The 21,921-nt window shown below is 40.3% G+C and overlaps 1 pseudogene; it reads right to left on the reverse strand.

Annotated features, from left to right (window-relative positions):
• Positions 1 to 396: 396 nt before the first annotated feature.
• LOC132827992 (myosin-1-like) lies at positions 397 to 19,495 on the reverse strand (annotated as a pseudogene).
• Between the last annotated feature and the right edge of the window lie 2,426 nt (positions 19,496 to 21,921).

Here is a 21,921-nt window from a genome sequence, read left to right on the forward strand (position 1 = left end):
AATGAATGGCCAAGCAGACCAGACGGGCTGAAAGGCCTATTTTTCTTCCTACTACCAATGGTTCTCGTGATTAGTTGTTGTGTATTGGTTTCAATAAGTGTCTGAAAATGCAATTTCTAATAGGCACTACAAGAATAATTATTGTTATTTTTACCGCTGCTTCCTCCAAAGCATTCTGGATTTCACTTTTCTCTGTTCAGTAGCTTTCATTGTTTTCTCTAGCTCATGGAAGGCCTCTACTTTCAGCTACATGTTCACTCAGATCAGAACTCTCCTCTGTTAAATGAAAAAATGCAAATTACATTAACACAAAAAATGAAAACACTCTGGTAAATGGTGATTTAAAAGTATCTGTAAAGGACTTTAATGTATTGAAATTTGAAAAAAGGTTAATACTTATGTTGCAGATTCTTGTTCTCTCGTTTGAGTTTCTAAGTGATCCAGAGACTACTCATAGGTGTTCTTCATCTTGAAGATCTCAGTACTCAAACTGTGGGTTTCTCTCAGATGCTTTTCAGTTTAGCTTGACTTACTTCAAAGTTTTACTTCCACTGTGCCAAAACCTTTATTGTACAGTTTCAAAAGTTATATTTACAACAAAAAAGATGAGCAAGAAAGATGGGGAACCATGTCTTTGTACTACGACTCTTACCTTGTCAAAGTTCCTCTGTTTCTTATCAAGAGCTGCTGCTGCCGAATTTGCCCCCTCCACATTTATCATAAGGTCCTCCACTTCGTTTTGCAAGCTCTATTTTGTCTTTACCAGTGAAGCACATTTGGAGTTCAATGTGCTCTTCTCCGTCTTGCAGATGCTGAGCAAGTTTCTTCCTGAGAAGAATAAGGTGAAAAATGTTGTAACAAATATCATCTCAATGACCATGCTGTGCACAACCCAATTCTCATTTTATTACAATATACTTAGCCTCTTCCAGTTCCTCTCTGCGCTGGCATCAGTTTCATATTTTGTCCTTCACTGAGTAACTTCACTATTGGCCTTGGACATGCCACACTGGAACTTGGCCTTTGCCTCCCATATCTCTTTGTATTGTTCATGGAGCAAATCACAGTCATGGTGGGCAGATTGCGGAGCATGTCTCAAGGCACCCTTTACCTGAAATCAATCAAAAAGCTATTATGATGAAATGTAACTAATTGGATTGAAATGGTTTTTACTGTGGAAATAATAACTTCTGTTGATAAGCTACTCATGATTAAATAGGGAAATGGAAACTTTTGGTCTAAGACACACTTCTGCTTCAAAAACTGCTTTATGATGATAATTCATCGTTTGAGTCACAACAACATATTATGAAGATGCAATGTTTAACTGATAAATGAATTAAGCACTCCAGAAAAAGTTTGGTCTTGTCCAAAGTACAGGTCATTCTGCTATATTGGCTGAAATGCAATGGATAATTAGGAATGCAGAACTTCTAAAATGTTGGCTATAACTCTATTGTGTTGCCAACATTTTAAGTAGATTAGATTCCCTACAGTGTGGAATTAGGCCCTGTGGCCCAACAAGTCCACACCAACCGTCCGAAGAGTAACCCACCCAAACCCGTTTCCCTCTAACTAATGCACCTAACACTATGGGCAATTTAGCATGGCCAATTCACCTGACCTGCACATCTTTGGACTATGGGAGGAAACTGGAGCACCCAGAGGAAACTCGCGCAGATACTGGGAGAATGTGCAAACTCCACAGAGAAAGTCAATCGAGGCTGGAATCAAGCCTGGGTTCCTGGTGCTGGGAGACAGCAATGCTAACCACTGGGTCAAGTACTATTTGCATTGCATGATTTTTATATAGAACGGGGTCTCACAAGAACGCAACCATTGCATTATAGAAGAAGTACCTGTAAATAACATTTGGTGTATTCATTGCTATTAAAAAAAAGGCTTTGATCACTAAAATATAACTTAGTTACAAATGTGGAATCACATGCATTCAGACTTTAATTATTGTTGAATTTTGAAAAAAAAGACAAATAATTAATCTTTTTATTTCTGTCTCTTGGCTGTCTCTCTTAATCCAATCTTTCTTTTTTACTTATTTTCTGTACCTTATTTGCCATTCAACTGGCTATTCTGACAATTTTGGTTCAAATTCTGTGCTGCTTGTTAATTACTCTTTAATCTGCTTCATCGATGATGGATCACAGAAGTCCAAGATTCCATGCTGGGCACAATATTTTTAGATTGTTGGCTGATAGGAATTTGCAGTATAAAAACCCATAGAAAGTCTAGGAGCACCTGCAATTGGAATTATTTTCTGGCAGCATTCATTCATTGCTGACTGCAGAATCCAGCCCAATCAAACAACGGTTAATTATATATTGTATTGTTGACCTGATATGAATAAAAATGCTCCTACTTCCAAAGTAGCATTATAAATCCAATTTGCCATTGAAACCATGGAGCATAAAATAATATAAAACTGCAGGCTTGTTTAAAAAAAAAAGTTACGGAAAGTAAATTATCACACATCTGTGATCTACTAGTTATCATAGTGCATATTTTAGGTGCTACTTTCTCATATAAAATACTGTTATAATCAATAGAGGTGTTTTACTTGAATTATCTTGGTATCTCTGTTTCTTCTTTGAAAAGCCTCTTGAGCTCTTCAACTTGCTGAGTAAATCTTTGTTTACCTCTCGTCAGCTGAGATACCAGGGATTCCTTCTCAACTTGTCGATTCAGTTCATCTAACAAAAAATTGATGGTATTACCAAACAATATGACTATGTAATAGCTTTTAAAAGTAAAAGTATAAAATTGTGCAACTGAAAGAATCATTTTCTGTTGCAAGATGTGCTTTTTGAGTTGATGAATCATTGATCAAACATTGGTGCTCATCATGTTTGGCCTTCAGTTCACTGATCTGGTCGTCAAGAGTCTGGCCACCTTTTCAAGGGTTACATAAAACCAATGTGCATAATTTTTCATTCATTTAGATTTTGAATCTGAGGTAAACCAGAATAATCTGATCAGATGAAGGCATGAGATTGAAAACAATTCAAAACCACACCTTGTGTTTTGATACAGATTCCAGGTAGTCCATTTCAATCTGCAGCTCACTCTTTTCCTTCTCCAGCTTTTGTTTTGCATGTTGCAGGTTGTCAATTTGTGACCCAAGTTCAGCCACACGACCATCCTGCTTCTTACAAAGAACAGCAGCTGTGGGTTCATGCTGGAGGGTTGTTTCTTCCAGACTGCGGTACATCTTCTGAAACTCCATTTCACAATACTTGTTCATTTTGATTTGTGCTGCAGTCGTACTGCCAGCTGCTTCTAGTCTGATCTCTTCATGCTTCTGAACAATATCTGCACTCTGCTTCTCAGACTTAGCACGAGAGGCATGTTCGGAATTAGTTTCCTCCTCGAGCTCTTCAATACGAGCATGAAATTACATACTCGTTGATTATAATCTTGGAACAAGTAACATCAGTTCATGCACCTAACCTTTGTGAAAAAAGTGTTGGTAATGATACTGAAAAAAAAATCACCTGCAATTCTTTAATTTTTTTCTGCCCTTGGGAATCCAAAACTTGTTCATCTTCAACTTTGCTTTAAAGTTGGCCGATTTCTTCTTTTAATGACATCAATGAAAACTAAAGCTACAAATTTGAAGTATTACTAAGCTTATAGGAATTTTTTTTAATTTTCTGTACTTAATAAACAAGTAGTATAATTACAATAGCTATGGGATAATTAGAATGCAGTCTTAAATCATGAGTTAGTTTTACTTGAGAAATATTTTTACCCAAGTCAACTTATCTCATCACAGATTAATGCTCTAAAGGTTAAATTATGAAGAGATATTATTTAAAACATGCTTATTTAATTAGTCTTATGATTTTTAAATTTATGGGGTTGATATTGACAATTACCTTAAGGTCAAAGATAATGAGAAGAACATTCCAAGGTTAGGAAGCACTCCAGATAAATCTTGTTAGAAAGGTATAATTCTTTTCCAGACAAAACAGATCAATTATTAAATGTTATGAGATTGATCCTTTTTTGGTAGCAAAACGTATTGTGAAATATACAGCGAAAGTAGGTAGGCAGAATTAAGAAATAAACAGCCGACTCTTGTTCCTTCGTTTTCACATGTACAAGGTTGGAAATACTACTATATAAAGTCTCAGTGTCTGCATTCAAAGTTTAACAGCTGATAAACTGTATAATATGTGGGTTCAGAATTCAAGCAAAATATGTAAGTAAAGGAGTTTTGGCCACAGATTTACATTAAGATGTTCACTTACTTTTTTAGCTTCTCATCTAATTGCTGCTTATCATTCTCCAAGTCCATTATGGTTTCTTGTGAAAGCTTTTGCAAGCCGCAAGTAGAATATTATGTCCTAAAAGTGTGAACATTGATACCCCTTGGACTTGGAGTTCAAGATCATTCTTTTTCTGAACAATAGGCACCATTTTCTCTTCCAATTCCTTCCTGCGAGCTTCAGATTTGGCAATTGTTTCCTACTTTTCTCAAACTCCTCTTTTTCATATTTGCCATTTCTTTCTCAGTTTCAGCACTGTTCAGGAGAAGTTTGATCTTGAAGTACAATTGCATCCATGACCAATGTTTGACATTTGTAAAGAAACGACTGTTGTGTTGAAATGTGAAAAGTGCTTCCCTAAAGGATGCAGTTAGACAGAAGGGCACAATTCATAACAAGTCTCCTCGGATGCTGCCTGACCTGCTGTACTTTTCCAGCACCACTCTAATCTAGACTTTGGTTTCCAGCATCTGCAGTCATTGTTTTTACCTACAATTAATAACAATACAATCATGCAAAAAGCTATGGCAGCAAAGTTGCATAATAGTAGAGAGGTTACATTATATGGTAAATATGTCTTTCAATGCTCATACTTCATAATACTTATCTTCTTTCTGTCATTCTCTTAAATTCAACCCTTTTCAAGTATCCACAGCAAATAGCCTGTGTGCGGGTAACAAGTTGAGCCAACCAAGATTCTCGCCCACCCTCTGATGACCCCTTCTCCCGTCTCCAACACACCCCATCCACCTGGACGCCCCGTGCTGGCCTCTTACCCGCCCTCGATCTCTTTATAGCCAACTGCCGCCGTGACATTAACCGCCTCAACCTGTCCACCCCTCTCACCCACTCCAACCTCTCACCCTCGGAACGTGCAGCCCTCCACTCCCTCCGCTCCAACCCCAACCTCACCATCAAACCGGCAGACAAGGGAGGCGCGGTAGTAGTTTGGTGCACCAATCTTTACACTGCTGAGGCTAAACGCCAGCTCGCGGACACCTCCTCCTACTGCCCCCTTGACCATGACCCCACCTCCCACCACCAAACCATCATCTCCCAGACCATCCATAACCTCATCACCTCAGGGGATCTCCCATCCACCGTCTCCAACCTCATAGTCCCACAACCCTGCACCGCCCGTTTCTACCTCCTGCCCAAAATCCACAAACCTGACTGCCCCGGCCGACCCATTGTCTCAGCCTGTTCCTGTCCCACCGAACTCATCTCCGCATACCTCGACACGGTCCTGTCCCCCTTAGTCCAAGAACTCCCCACCTATGTTTGGGACACCACCCACGCCCTCCACCTCCTCCATGATTTCCGCTTCCCTGGTCCCCAGCGCCTTATCTTCACCATGGACATCCAGTCCCTGTACACTTCCATCCCCCATCACGAAGGACTCAAAGCCCTCCGCTTCTTCCTTTTCCGCCGTATCAACCAGTACCCTTCCACTGACACCCTCCTTCGACTGACTGAACTGGTCCTCACCCTGAACAACTTCTCTTTCCAATCCTCTCACTTCCTCCAAACCAAAGGAGTTGCCATGGGCACCCGCATGGGCCCCAGCTATGCCTGCCTCTTTGTAGGATATGTGGAACAGTCCATCTTCCGCAACTACACTGGCACCACCCCCCACCTTTTCCTCCGCTACATCGATGACTGTATCGGCGCTGCCTCATGCTCCCACGAGGAGGTTGAACAGTTCATCCACTTTACCAACACCTTCCACCCCGACCTCAAATTCACCTGGACCGCCTCAGACTCCTCCCTCCCATTCCTAGACCTCTCCATTTCTATCTCGGGCGACCGAATCAACACGGACATCTATTATAAACCAACTGACTCCCACAGCTACCTAGACTACACCTCCTCCCACCCTGCCCCCTGTAAAAACGCCAACCCATATTCCCAATTCCTTCGTCTCCACCGCATCTGCTCCCAGGAGGACCAGTTCCAATACCGTACAGCCCAGATGGCCTCCTTCTTCAAGGACCGCAGATTTCCCCCAGATGTGATCGACGATGCCCTCCACTGCATCTCCTCCACTTCCCGCTCCTCCGCCCTTGAGCCCCGCCCCTCCAACTGCCACCAAGACAGAACCCCACTGGTTCTCACCTACCACCCCACCAACCTCCATATACAGCGTATCATCCGCCGTCATTTCCGCCACCTCCAAACGGACCCCACCACCAGGGATATATTTCCCTCCCCTCCCCTATCAGCGTTCCGAAAAGACCACTCCCTCCGTGACTCCCTCGTCAGATCCACCAACCCAACCTCCACTCCCGGCACCTTCCCCTGCAACCGCAAGAAATGCAAAACTTGCACCCACACCTCCTCCCTTACTTCTCTCCAAGGCCCTAAGGGATCCTTCCATATCCACCACAAATTCACCTGCACCTCCACACACATCATCTATTGCATCCGCTGCACCCGATGTGGCCTCCTCTATATTGGGGAGACAGGCCGCCTACTTGCAGAACGTTTCAGAGAACACTTCTGGGACACCCGGACCAACCAACCCAACCACCCCGTGGCTCAACGCTTTAACTCCCCCTCCCACTCCACCAAGGACATGCAGGTCTTTGGACTCCTCCATCGCCAGACCATAACAACACGACAGTTGGAGGAAGAGCGCCTCATCTTCCACCTAGGAACCCTCCAACCACAAGGGATGAACTCAGATTTCTCCAGTTTCCTCATTTCCCCTCCCCCCACCTTGTCTCAGTCAAACCCGTCAAACTCAGCATCGCCTTCCTAATCTGCAATCTTCTTCCTGACCTCTCCGCCCCCACCCCACTCCGGCCTATCACCCTCACCTTGACTTCCTTCCACCTATCACATCTCCATCGCCCCTCCCCAAGCCCCTCCTCCCTACCTTTTATCTTAGCCTGCTGGACACACTTTCCTCATTCCTGAAGAAGGGCTTATTCCAGAAACGTCGAATCTCCTGTTCCTTGGATGCTGCCTGACCTGCTACGCTTTTCCAGCAACATATTTTCAGCTAAGTTTTCATCTGTCATCTCTTCAAGTGTACCCAAGAGACCAGCTTTGAAGAACACCTTTTAAATAAATGAAACTAATTGCTCACCTTTTTTGATCAATGGCAAAATGTAAATTTCTAAACTGTTGTAAATTTTAAAAACATGATTCAATTTGGTTTCGCATTGTTGAATTAAGAGAAGACCAGCTGTGTCACAATTGAAATGTGAAATGCTTTGTCACTGTCCAAAGAGAGTAATTTGTAGAAGGTTTGGACCAACTCCATTTTTCTATTTGCATAATAATTCAGGAGCAATAAAGCAACTTTATGTTCTCCAACTTAAATGCAAAGCTATATTGGTGGGTTCTTCCTATTATTTTACAATAAGGAACTTCCATTTTAAATGGAATTACCTTTGTGTGTCCAAATTTGTACTGTGTGGTCAACACCAATGGATCCCAATAGCTTCTCAGAAGCCTCCTTGCTATCAATGAACTGACCTTCAGGATTAACACTTGCATTAAAAACCCTGAATCTATTGATTCAGAATATTCACCACATTACTGTTATTTATGTTTAGAACTGCATCTGATTAATGTTGTAGAATATAAAATTGAAATCTTCATTTTAATTTTCAATTTTTTTTATGTGACCATAGATGATTCTGCTTGGGAATCCCTTTCTGCAGATTCTGATACCTTCAAGCACACCATTACACCTCAGCTGGTGCATGACAAGGAAGTTATCCATTGCACCTGTTGTTTAAAATACACAATCATGTAAATACAGCACACCAAACAAATATCTGATGCCCTTTTAAAGTTAAAAATTAAGGACTGTACATATTACATATTTGGTTTGTGATTTATTTATCAAAGATGTACATAGAGAAGAAATTTCTTTTGCCTGGTGTATTTGTTTCATTGGGGATAAAACAGTGTACAAAACACGGATGCGTAGTTCTCCAGTTAGTCATCAGCTTGCCAAAGTTTTTCTGTGAAGTGAGAAAAAGAAAGATTGATCTCCAGTTTAGATTAGATTAGATTACTTACAGTGTGGAAACAGGCCCTTCGGCCCAACAAGTCCACACCGACCCGCCGAAGCGCAACCCACCCATACCCCTACATTTACCCCTTACCTAACACTACGGGCAATTTAGCATGGCCAATTCACCTGACCCGCACATCTTTGGACTGTGGGAGGAAACCGGAGCACCCGGAGGAAACCCACGCAGACACGGGGAGAACGTGGAAACTCCACACAGTCAGTCGCCTGAGTCGGGAATTGAACCCGGGTCTCAGGCACTGTGAGGCAGCAGTGCTAACCACTGTGCCACCGTGCCGCGTCACGAGGTTCATTACAACAAAACTAGGCTGATTAATTTAAATTTGATACAATCATATTTTCCTAGCACACAAGTTTATTACAACTTCATTCATTCAATACACTTTTTAAAATGTCCACATAAGAGAAAATCTTACTCTACTGTCTGGAAAGAAGGATCCTTCTTTTTGCCACCCATCTTGGCACCAGTTTCAGGTACAAAACAGGAAGATGTGTTTGGTCTAATCTAATTAGGAAAGGGAGGATACAGTGCTCTTGAAAGGGAATGTTGACATTTGCAAGTAATAGAAATTTACCTTCACCTGATGCTGCATAGAGATCAACCAGCTTTCTGGAAAAGTCCAGTTATCGTTTCATTCAGGGAGTCCTGGTTCTTATCCAGCCAGCCTGTAATGTTGTAGTCCAGCATAAGGGACCAGTGAGAAGTGAGCTTCAGCCTTTCTTTTAGCAGGCTTTGGTTTCTGGAAGTTGATTGACTTTCCAAGATGCTGATCAAACAGTTTGTTCCTGAAAGAACTGTCTGAGGCCTTGGGAAACATGCATTCCTTTTCCAGGATTGAGAAGATTGCCATGGGCTGTGGATGGAGCAAAGTTTAGAAACATTGAGATATTTTTATAAGGCACAATGCTACTATATTTCAGCTTTTATTATCTTGTATGATATTACTGACCTTTTCAATGAGCTCAATGCAAACAGCCAGATCCATACCAAAATCAATGAATTCCCATTCAATTCCTTCCTTCCTTGTACTTTTCTTGTTCCAGAACAAACATGTGGTGGTTGAACTACTGCAACTTTTCATTAGTGGAGTTGATACATAACTGTTCCAGGCTGTTGAATTGAATATACAGAGCAATTAAAAGTGTTGCTTAATCATTAGATTGTGTTTTTAGTCTTGACAAGTTTCAATAGTTTTGTGCTACTAATGTTTCTGAATCTTGCAGCAAAAATTTCGAACTCAGCAATATCCAGCACACCAATGAAAAACTGTCTGGCCTGTTTTGTCCAATTGCTGATTCATCTACAAGAACATTTTCTCAAAACTAGATTTGGCAAGGGCACCAACATAATTGTAGACCTGAAAGAATAGAAGATATCTATTAAGTCAAAAGGAGCAGTCTAAATTAAATGGATTCAGTATTTACATGCACATTGCCTTTCCAAATTTGTGGGAAAATGTACCTGCTGAACAGTTTGACCTTTGGTCACAAATTCATTGCCGGTCTTTACTTGGGGAGCAAATCTGCAGAAATGAGGCGGGTCAGGTAAGCAACTTTGTCAGCGTCTTAAAAATTGAGGAGGAAATTAGTTAGGTTTGCGAACTGCGTAAAAATTGATGCATAAGGCAATAAAACATAATTGAATTTTCCATTAAATGCCTAATTTTTAAATGTCGTTTGAGCAGCTACACTTTGATTTTCAGATTAATAATGCTGTAATCATATTTATTTGGCAAATAGTCTCTGTGTTATCTCTTTTTGTGTGAATTTGTGCGAGATTCACAGTATGTTGTATCATAACTGCTGAATGTCCTAAATCTCTCAGTATATAAATAGTCTACTTTGTACTGTAGTTAGTATTGTTTAAAAAACCAATGCAGTTTGGAAATTTGCATTTTTTGTGTATTTTTGCAAATGTTAAATTTGTAGCTTGTTATTATTGCAGTTTATTGAGAAGTGAGTGAGGAGAAGGGAAGTTTAGGCCAATGTAATTGAAGTCACAGTCACAAATGGTGTTGTAATTAATCATGGAAAGATTCTAGAGGCCAGGATTACTTACGTACCGATTTCTCTGTTGGTTATATGTCTGGGGAAGATTAGAGAAATGGGGAGAGGAGAGACCATAATTTATCTTGAAAGTAAGAATGACAATGTTAAGGTCAAGATATGGCTTAACTGGTCACAACACGATGCAGTAAGCATAGAATTGATAGGTTAAAATGTTTTGGATAATTCTTAATTTATGGAGGGTGAATATGAGACACCAGCCAGGAGTTGGAATAGACCAGCGTAAAGGTAAAAGATTTAGCAGTTGATCAGTTAAGTTGAGTAATGTTATGGAGCTGAAAATGGCAGATCTTGAAGTTAGCATGGTTATATGGTCAGAAGCTCATCTTAGGTATAACATACGCTAAGGTTGCTAACTCTTCCTTAGCCTTGCACAATTTCTCGATAGGGATGAAGCTTATAGCATGGTGACAAAGGATACCAAATACAATATAATTGTTTTTCCTAAACTTTAGTTACAAGAAATGTCAGTCAAGCATCTAATTACTTAGCAACAATGCTGGAGTTGAGAAATTCTAATGTGGTTGAGCTGGGTATTGTTTGTGTGTTAGGAAAAGTTGTATGTGCTTCCAAATGATGTTGATTGGAGGCAACTTGTATATGAGAAATAGAAGGCATAGGAAAGATTCTTGAAGACACCAGAGATAATGGTACAGCAGTGGAAAATGAAGCCATTGTAAGTGATATGCTGACTACAATTAGATAATTAAGAATGAAAACAATAGCGTGCTTTATCACCCAGCTGGACAAAAATGAAGATTTTGTCAAAAACATAGGGTGAAAAGGTTAAGTAGAATATAAACTGAAATTTAAAAATTCACTCATAGATACAGATTTGAGCTCTGCAGTCCTGCTTCATCTAGTCAGTCATGAATGCTGGTGGATAATTAAATAAGTCACTGAAAAAAGAGGCTCCACAAACAACCCCATCCTCAATAAGGAGCCCAACATGTCGAGAGAAAGTGAGGGCTACATATGCTGGAGTTCAGAGGTGAAAAGTGAGGTGATGGAAAAGCACAGCAGGTCAAGTGACATCAGAGGAGCAGGAAATCTGGCTTATGCCTGAAACGTCGATTCCCCTGCTCCTTGGATGCTGCCTGACCTGCTGTGCTTTTTCAGCAGCCCACATTTCAAACCTAGCATATCAGTACAAACATTAACGTTCAAACAATTGTCTTCAGGCATCTCAGCCTCCTGCAAAGGCCCCGAGCAACACCGAGGGAAATCTTCAGCCAGTTTGATTCATTTCACATGATATGAAGAAATGCCTGAAGGCACTGGATGCTGATAAACTAATCGGTCCTGACAACACTCTGGTAAAAGCTTGTGCTCCAGAACTTGAGACAGCCCTAGCCAAGTTGTTCCAGCACAGTTACAAAGTGGCATCTACCTGACAGTATGGAAAATTGTCCAGGTATATCCCATAAACAAAAAGCAAGACAAATTCAACCTGGCTAATTACATTCCCGTCAGTCTACTCTTGATTATCAGTAAATTGATGGAAGGTGCCATCAAAAGCATGTGCCAGGTCCACTCAACTCCTGACCTCGTTATAGGTTATATTGGTTCAAACATGGACAAAAAAGATGAATCGCAGAGGTGATAATGAGAGTGACTGCTTTTAACATCAAGGCTGCATTTGACTGAATGTGGTATCAAGGAGCCTGAGCAAAACTAGAGCAAATGGAAATCAGGAAAATATTCTCTGCTGTTTGGTGTCAAACCTTGGCACAAAGTTTAATTGTTGTCTTTACTGGAGATCAGTAGTATCAGCTGCAGGGCAACTCTTCAGGAGTTCCTCAGATTAGGGTCCTAGGCCCAACAATGTTTATCTGCTTCTTCAATGACCTTCCCTCCATTATAAGGTTACAAGTGGGAATGTTCACTGAGGGCAGGACAATGTTTGTTGTGTCATTCAGTACTGTTTGCAACTCCTCAAATACTGAAGTAATCCAGGACCAAATGCAGGAACCCCTGGACAACATTTATGCTTGAACTGACAAGTGCAAGTAACATCTGCACCATACAAGTGCCAGGTAATGATCATTTCTAACAAGGGAGAATCTAACCATTGTCTGTTGGCATTCGGTATCATTGGAGGATTCAGTGATGGCAATGTCAACATCCTGTGTGTTACTATTGACCAGTATTTTAACTTGACTAGTCATATAAATATAAAAATATAAATAGTGCTGTAGACCTGACTTTCTGTCCCAAGCACCCAGCCTATTTTAAAGCTAAACTTTCAAATATCAGCCAAAGTGTGTATGTTAACTGCTGCTATTTAGTTTCATAAAGTAGGTTTTGATTTAAGTAAGAACAAAGTAACACAACATGCAGCCTAAAATGTTGGTCATTTCTGAACACACAGCAATAATTTTAACCCATTTCAAAACAATTGAAAAATCACCACCAAATGAAAGAGAGAGCTTAGACCATGTTGGGTCAGTGTCTCCAATAAAATCAGAATGTATATTGGGATTCATATTTAGATTGAATGAATTATATAGCTAAACGTAAAAATAATTTTGATTTACAATTATTTCTGAAGAACGTAACTCCAAGGATGTAGCATTATTTATGTTTTGAATTTAAATTTGTATTATTTTTAAATTTGTAAATATTAGTAAACATGGGAATGAAGTGGGATATGTGATGTTGTTACCTCTGTGCCATCAGGCTCAGCCCATTCCTCTCATTGGTAACATGAATTTCAAGCAGAAACAAAGTGCATTACTGAACAGTGAGTTTGTAGATGCTTCATTTCTCCTCATTGGTGAAGCCTAGGACATCAATAGCAGTCTTTGTAATTAAACCAATAAAGTTAAAATCCAAAAATAAATTATACATTAAAACAGTTTCATTTATTTCATTATGGAAAAAGTTGAAATTGATTTTTTTTTAAAATTCTGCCACCTCTTGTACTTAAAAAATCTACAGTTTTTAGTTTTCTGTCTGGTATCACAGATGAACATTGCTTGATTTTGTCCTTATCGATTTACATTCCATATCATTCAACAAAAAATTAAAGAATTGTTTCACACTCTTCCTTTTTGGGGAAACTTTTATTTAAAATATACTTTACAGTGTCTGTTGCTGTGTCTTCTACTTCAGAAATGTACATCTTTTGCACCTTTTGAGTACATGTTGCTGTTATTAAATAAATTATTGGATTATTATTACCTATTTATATAGCAAAATTAACTGTTGCCTAAAAAGGAAATTCTATATGATACATGAGTCAGATAGAAATATACAAACTAAGATCTATAGCTGATGCTCTCATCAGTTAACGCCAATTCTTCTTTATCATCAATATTCTTCACACTAATCTCACCCTGGCTGACAAATGGATAATCATAGGGGTTGGTGGTAACGAGACCAGCCTCTGCAGAAAACAAAATAAGTGTTTTGGCAAAAGACTTTAGATTGAATGAAAAAAAAGATACAATACCACTTTTATAGTTTGACTTTGCTCTTCTTTTCTGTCATGAGTATCAAATCCAGTTTAATTCAACATATCTAGTAGTTCCTCTTGTAGGATATCACTATCAGGGGATTTGTACAATATAAAACAGATCAAAATGAAACTTGAAGTATGAAAATAACGTTAAATAAGTGACACTAAGATTTTATTTCTGAGGGTCTAATTATAGATGAAGATAAATGTGTATTGCAAATACTTAGACTAATTATTTTTGTTCTATGCTAGTAAGTAGGAACATTCCAAAACTTCCTGACCAACAAATTCTGGTTTGTGATTGGTCATCATCTGGTAGAAAATTTGCTAACTCCTTTTAGCTGGATTATTACTCTGGATTTTTCCAGCAGGTCTAGAGAGAACGTGTACTAACAAGTGTTGAGCTATTAAATATCAAGGGTATTTGCTCAAAGCTTGATCTATGACTGATATTTGCAAATCAAATCCAACTGCATTTAAAGGTTTCAATATCAGCAGATGCCAGTTTCCCAGTGGTGCCAAAATGAATTCTGATGAACTTCCCCTAGAAAACACAGGTTCTTCAAATCCGAGATTGGGAAAACAATTTCTCAGCAAACACATTTTATAATTTTTCTTATTGAAATGTGCAAATTGGTATACTAGATTCTTGGAAAGAAATAGATCAAAATAAACTATTTATCTTCTTGAACCTGTTCGGGGTCCATTACTTTTATCCATATTCTTTAATATCTTTGGATAGCAGAAATCTATGAATCTAAGCTTTTACATTTATAATTGATGTGGTACCACTAGCTGGTTGTGGCAGACACTCCAAACCTTTATCGCTCTTTGAAGGGAATTTAGTTCAGGAGATGGCGATATTGCTGGTGGGCCTGAAAGTTAATAAGTTTCTCGAGTGTTGGGAAGGGGCATGTTAAATGCAATTGACTCTTAAATGTCCCCAATGACCCTGCCTCCACAACTGCTGCTGGCAACGCATTCCATGCTCTCACAACTCTGTGTAAAGAACCCGCTTCTGACATCCCCTCTATACTTTTCTCCAACCAGCTTAAAACTATGACCCCTTGTGTTAGTCATTTCTGCCCTGGGAAATAGTCTCTGGCTGTCAACTCTATCTATGCCTCTCATTATCTTGTATACCTCAATTAGGTCCCCTCTTCTCCTCCTTGTCTCCAATGAAAAAAAGTCTGTGCTCAGTCAACCTATCCTCATAAGATAAGCCCTCCAGTTCAGGCAGGATCCTGGTAAACCTCCTCTGAACCCTCTCCAAAGCATCCATATCTTTCTTATAATAGGGCGACCAGAACTGGATGCAGTATTCCAAATGCGGTCTAACCAAAATTTTATACAACTGCAACAAGATCTCACGATTCTTAAACTCAATACCCCTGTTAATGAAAGCCAAAACACCGTATGCTTTCTTAACAACCCTGTCCACTTGGGTGGCCATTTTAAGGGATCTATGTACCTGCACCCTAAGATCCTCTGTTCCTCCACACTGCCAAGAATCCTATCCTTAATCCTGTACTCAGCTTTCAAATTCGACCTTCCAAAATGCATCACCTCACATTTATCCAGGTTGAACTCCATCTGCCACCTCTCAACCCATCTCTGCATCCTGTCAATGTCCTGCTGCAGTCTACAACAGCTCTCTATACTGTCAACAACACCTCCAATCTTTGTGTCATCTGCAAACTTGCTGACCCATTCTTCAATCCCCTCATCCAAGTCATTAATAAAAATTACAAACAATAGAGGCCCAAGGACAGAGCCCTGTGGAACACCACTCACCACAGACTTCCAGGCAGAATATTTTCCTTCTACTACCACTCGCTGTCTTCTGTTGGCCAGCCAATTCTGTATCCAGATAGCGATGTTCCCCTGAATCCCATTCCTCCTGACCTTCTGAATGAGCCTACCATGGGGAACCTTATCAAATGCCTTGCTAAGTATAAGTGGCACCACGTTAGCCAACTTGCAGTCTTTCAGAACCTCACCTGTGACTATTGATGATACAAATATCTCAGCTAGAGGGCCAGCAATCATTTCCCTAGCTTCCCACAGAGTTCTAGGGTATAATTGATCACGACCTGGGGATTTATCCATGTTTATACATTTCAAGATATCCAGGACTCCCTCCTCTGTAATATGGACATTTTTTCAAGATACCACCATCTGTTGCCCAACATTGAATATCTTCCATATCCTTTTCCACAGTAAATACTGTTGCAAAATACTCCTTTAGTATCTCCTCCATCTCCCGTGGGTCCACACAAAGGCTGCCTTGCTGATCTTTGAGACCTCTATTCTCTCCCTAGTTAACCTTTTGTCCTTAATGTATTTGTAAAAACCCTTGAATTCTCATTAATTCTATTTGCCAAAGTTATCTCATGTCCCCTTTTTGCCTTCCTAATTTCCCTCTTAAGTATGCTCCTACTGCATTTATACTCTCCTCCGGATTCACTCGATCTACCCTGTCTATACCTGACAAATGTTTCCTTCTTTTTCTTAACCAAACCCTCAATTTCTCTCATCATCTAACATTCGTTATACCTACCAGCCTTTCCTTTCACCCTAACAGAATATACTTTCTCTGGACTCCCGTTATCTAATTTCTGAAGGCTTCCCATTTTCTGGCCGCCCCTTTACCTGTGAACATCTGCCCCAGATCAGCTTTTGAAAGTTCTTGCCTAGTACCGTCAAAATTGACCTTTCTCCAATTTAGAACTTCAACTTTTAGATCAGGTCTATCCTTTTCCATCACTATTTTAAAACTAATAGAATTATGGTCGCTGGTCCCAAAGTGCTCCCCCACTGACCTGCCTTATTTCCCAAGAGTAGGTCAAGTTTTGCAACTTCTTTAGTAGGTACATTCACATACTGAATCAGAAAATTTGCTGGTACACACTTAACAAATTCCTCTCCATCTAAGCCCTTAACACTATGGCAGTCCCTGTCTATGTTTGGAAAGTTAAAATTCCCCCACCATAACCACCCTATTATTCTTACAGATAGCTAGACCTCCTTACAAATTTGTTTCTCAATTACCCTCTGACTATTAGGGGTTCTGTGATACAATCTCAATCAGTGATCATCCCTTTCTTATTCTCAGTTCCACCCAAATAACTTCCCTGGATGTATTTCCGGGAATATCCTCCCTCAGTACAGCTGTAATGCTATTCCTGATCAAAAACACCATTGTCCCATCTCTCTCGCCTCCCTTTCTACCCTTCCTGTAGCATTTGTATCCTGAAACATTAGGCTTCCAGTCCTGTCCATCGCTGAGCCATGTTTCTGTAATTGCTGTGATATCCCAGTCCCATGTTCTTAACCATGCCCTGAGTTCATCTGCCTTCCCTGTTAGGCCCCTTGCATTGAAATAAATGCAGCTTAGTTTATTAGTCCTACCTTGCTCTCTGCTTTGTCCCTGCCTGCCCTGGTTGTTTGACTTGCTTCTGTTCTCAACTGTACCAGTCTCAAATTGATCTCTTTCCTCACTTTCTCCCTGGATTCCACTCCACCATACTAGTTTAAATCTTCCCGAGCAGCTCTAGCAATTTTCCCTCCCAGTATATTAGTCCCCTTCCAATTTAGGTGCAATCCGTCCTTCTTGTACAGGTCACTTCTACCCCAAAAGAGATTCCAATGATCCAAAAATGTGAATCCTTCTCCCATATACCAGCTCCTCAGCCATGCTGTATCCTCCTATTCCTGACCTCACTAGTTCGTAGCACCAGGAGTAATCCAGATATTACTACTCTCTAGGACCTCCTTTTAAAATTTCTGCCCAACTCTCCGTAATCTCCTGTCAGAATCTCAACCTTTTCCCTTCCTATGTCGTTGGTTCCAATATGTACAATGACCTCCTGCTGGCCCTCTCCCCCTTGAGAACATTCTGCACCCTCTCTGAGATACCCTTGATCCTGGCAACAGGGAAGCAACGCACCATTCTGATTTTTCACTGCTGGCCACAGAAACATCTGTCTGTACCTCAGACTTCAGAGTCACTCAGTCAATCTCTTGGAACCTGATGTACCCCTCATTACATTAGAGCCAGTCTCAATACCAGAAACTTGGTTGTTTGTGCAACATTCCCCTGTGAATCCATCACCCCCTACATTTTCCAAGACAGCATACTTGTTTGAAATGGGGATAGCCACTGAAGACTCCTGCACTAACTGCCTACCTCTCTTACCTTTCCCGGAGTTAACCCATCTATATGACTGTATCTGCAACTTTTCCCCTTTCCTATAACTGCCATCCATCACATACTGTTGCTGTTGCAAATTCCTCATTCCCTCTAGCTGTCTCTCCAGCCGATGCATCTGATCTGATGGGATTCGCAACCAACGGCATTTATTGCAGATATAATCCTCAGTAACCTGTAAACTCTCCCTAAACTCCCACATCCAACAAGAAGAGCATATCACTCTACTAAAGGCCATTTTTTTGCTTATTTCAATCAGAAGACCCATAAAATAGCACTGTCTTATTCCTGTGCAAAACACTGCTCCAAGTTAAATATATCTCATGGTTTATATTTTAAGTTTAATCAAGAGACATATCTCAATAAAATATATAATCAAGAAAGAAATGGTCATTTAAGCGGGCATTGGATAGGCATTTGGAAGTTATTGGGCTAGTATAGGTTAGGTAGGATTCGGTCGGCGCAACATCGAGGGCCGAAGGGCCTGTACTGCGCTGTATCCTTCTATGTTCTATGTTCTATGTAACCCATTCTACTCACTACTGCAGACTTACTGTAAGGCCATGCTTAAGATATCCACTTATCTGTTTCTGTGCTGTGACCTCTCCCAAAAAGTTTCTCCAAGATTAAGTGTGAATTTCACAGTTTGTTAATTTTCCCAGACGCACTCCGATGTCCAGTGATACATGAATTCAAACAACAAACGCGTAAGGTTCACTGCTGTATCAGTTCGCGGTGTGGGTTTTTTTTCTCTCTCTCCTATGCACTGACCTCACCATGTGCTTCCTTTGTTCCTCTCCCTTTTAAAAGTGCTGTTGTTTTGAGTTTTTTTTCTCCGAAGTTCCTAAACAATGCAACAGCATAATAAAACAGAAATTGCTGCTCCTGGAATTTGAGGAAATCACCTTCAACACCCAAAATATCTCAAAAAAGGAGTAGCTGTTACTGCCAGACATTTTTCCCTTCCTCCATCCTGGATTACCCAGAATCCAATATCTACCCAGAATTATATTTTAAAAACCCTCCATACCTGTTGTCAATGAACTGAACCTTTCTGAACTACCTCCAATGCAAGTGTATCTTTTCTTTGCCACCATTAGAAATGACCAAAACATTTCACGATATTCCAGGTATGGTATCACTAGTACTTTGTATTGTGTCCCATTCCTTTTGAAATAAAGACCAGATTTCCATTTGCCTTCCCTGTTACTTATCAAGCTTGCTTGCAAGCTTTTTATGGTTCTGGTCAAGACCATCAAATCCCTGTTTCGTAGTTTTCTGTACTCCTTCTCCATTTTATAGTCAGCTCCTTTATTCTTCTTGCCAAAGTGCATTACCTCATATTTCTCACATTATATTCCATCTAACAAGTTTTGGCCTACTTGTCTTACCTGTCTATTTTCCTCTGCAATTCTTTGTCTCATTCTCGCTATATGTCTTCATAGGCCTTGTCATCACATGGGCTGCTGCCACAATCAACCCATTGCCAGCTCCTAATGGTTCCCATTAGCAACTCTTCATTATCCCAGGCTAACCTTTACCATTCCTCTGTCTAACTATTGTTTTGTCTTTCTCTGGGCTCCATCTACATTCATCTTTGTGCTCTCCACCCCATCTGCAGCATATATAACATCTTTTCCTAGCTACATTCAGTTCTGAAGGGCAACTGGGCCTGAAACATTAACACTGATTTCTCTCCACAGATGCTGCCAGACCTGCAAAGTTTTCCCAGTAATTCCTAACTTTGTTTCTCATTATCTCCTGATTTACTCACTGTCCCACCATACTGCTGCCATTAGGAGGCCCAGAGTTTAATATTGCTAGCGTATTCTTTCCTTTTAATTTCATATGGCTACCCATGTGGATTCTACATCTTCCAATTCACCATTATTTCTTGTTATACCTATTCTGTTTCACACCAACAATACTACACTGTTATAGAGAAACAGTTTTATGACTGATATGACTCCTTTAGAACTGAAAGAGGCTGGAAAATTGTGGTTTTAAACTGCTGACATAACAGGAATGGAGCAATTGGTACATATGGTGAGGATGTCCAGAACAAAAGAGAAAGGCAATGCTAATTATGGTAAGGAAGAAAAAAATGTATTATATATGTCAGCTTTAGGTGCAAAAAGGAGGAAATGGGTCTGCACTGTTGAGCAAAGCCACCAAGAAATTACCTTGAGTTGGGAATTTGTAATCAAAATATCATGCTCTGAAGTTGTTGCACTCAATGTTGAGTCCTAGAGACTGTAAGTGCCCCAGCAGAAAATGAGATGTTTTCTTCCAGTTTCACTGTTTAGTTTGGAACAGTATAGCAGGTCCAGGGTGAAAATATTTGCATGGGCTCAAATCATATTTTGAAATGTCAAACAACTGGAAGATCAAGGCCATTCTAACAAAGAGTGGAAGGGTTTTACAAAGTGGTTGCCCAATCTGTGTTTTGTTTCTCCAATGTGTAAATGCAGAAAATAAAGGCAATGCTATCCAAGTAACACATAGGCATACATAGGTGATGTGATAGCTAACATGAAACAGTGCATAGGCATATATGGGTCATTTTCTAGTTGGAAAGGCGTAACAAGTGGTCTGTCACAGGGATCAGTGCTGGCACCTCAACTTTTCACAATTCATGCAAATGACTTTAGATAAAGGATCAAAAGTATGGTTGTTACATTTGCTGATGGCACAAAAATAGATAGGAAAGTAAGTTCTAAACAAAACACAAGGATGCCACATAGGGAATTGGATAGGTTTAATGAGGAGAAGGTGAAGACTGCAGATGCTGGGGATCAGAGCTTAAAAATGTGTTGCTGGAAAAATGCAGCAGGTCAGATGCTGCCTGACCTGCTGCGCTTTTCCAGCAACACATTTTTAGATTTAATGAGGAAACAAGATTGACAAATGGAGTATAATGTGTGAAGACCTGAAATTGTCAATTTTGGCTGGAAGAAAAAGTGTATTATCTAATTGATGAGAGACTGCAGAGCTCTGAGATGTAGAGAGATGCGAATGTCCTAGCACATGAATCACTAAATGTTAGTATGCAGGTACAGCAACTGAGCAACAAAGCTAATAGAATATTTTTGTTGTGAGGTGAATTGAATAGAAAAGAATGGAGGTTATGTTTCAGTTCATAGAATCCTTACAGTGTGGAAGCAGGCCATTCAGCCTGTTGAGTCCACACCAACCCTCTGTCGAGCCCACACCAATTCCACACATATGCATTTCCCACCCACCCAACCCCCGTAATCCTGCATTTCCTGTGGCTAACCCACCTAGCCTGCAAATCCCTGGACAGTATGGGCAATCTAGCATGGCCATTCAACCTAACCAGCACATCTTTGGGCTGTGGAAGGAAATCTTAGCACCTGGTAAAAACCTGCGCAGACACTGGGAGAATGTGTAAACACCACACAGACATTTGCCTGAGGCTGGAATCAAACCCTGCTCCGTGGCACTGTGAGGCATCAATGCTAACCACTGAGCCACCATGGTGCCTCAGTTATACAGAACTTTGGTGAGACCATATCTGGAATCCTGTGTACAGCATTGATCTCCTTATTTACGGAAGGGTATAAATGTGTTGGAAGTAGTTCTGGAGAGGTTTACCACACTGATACCTGGAACGGGTGGGTTGTCTTGTGTGAAAAGACAGCATAGGTTTGTATCAAAGGAGATTTGAAGAATAAGTGGTGACTTGATTGAAACATTAAAGTTCCTAAGGGATCTTGACAAATGGATGTGGATAAGATTCTTTCTCCGTGGTAGAACCCAAAAGTAGGGGTCATGGTTAAAGAAGAAGGGTTGTCCATTTAAATCAAATTAGGAGGTTTCTCTTTCTCAG

Source organism: Hemiscyllium ocellatum, chromosome 25 (genome assembly GCF_020745735.1).
Source record: "Hemiscyllium ocellatum isolate sHemOce1 chromosome 25, sHemOce1.pat.X.cur, whole genome shotgun sequence".
Lineage (NCBI taxonomy): Eukaryota > Metazoa > Chordata > Chondrichthyes > Orectolobiformes > Hemiscylliidae > Hemiscyllium > Hemiscyllium ocellatum.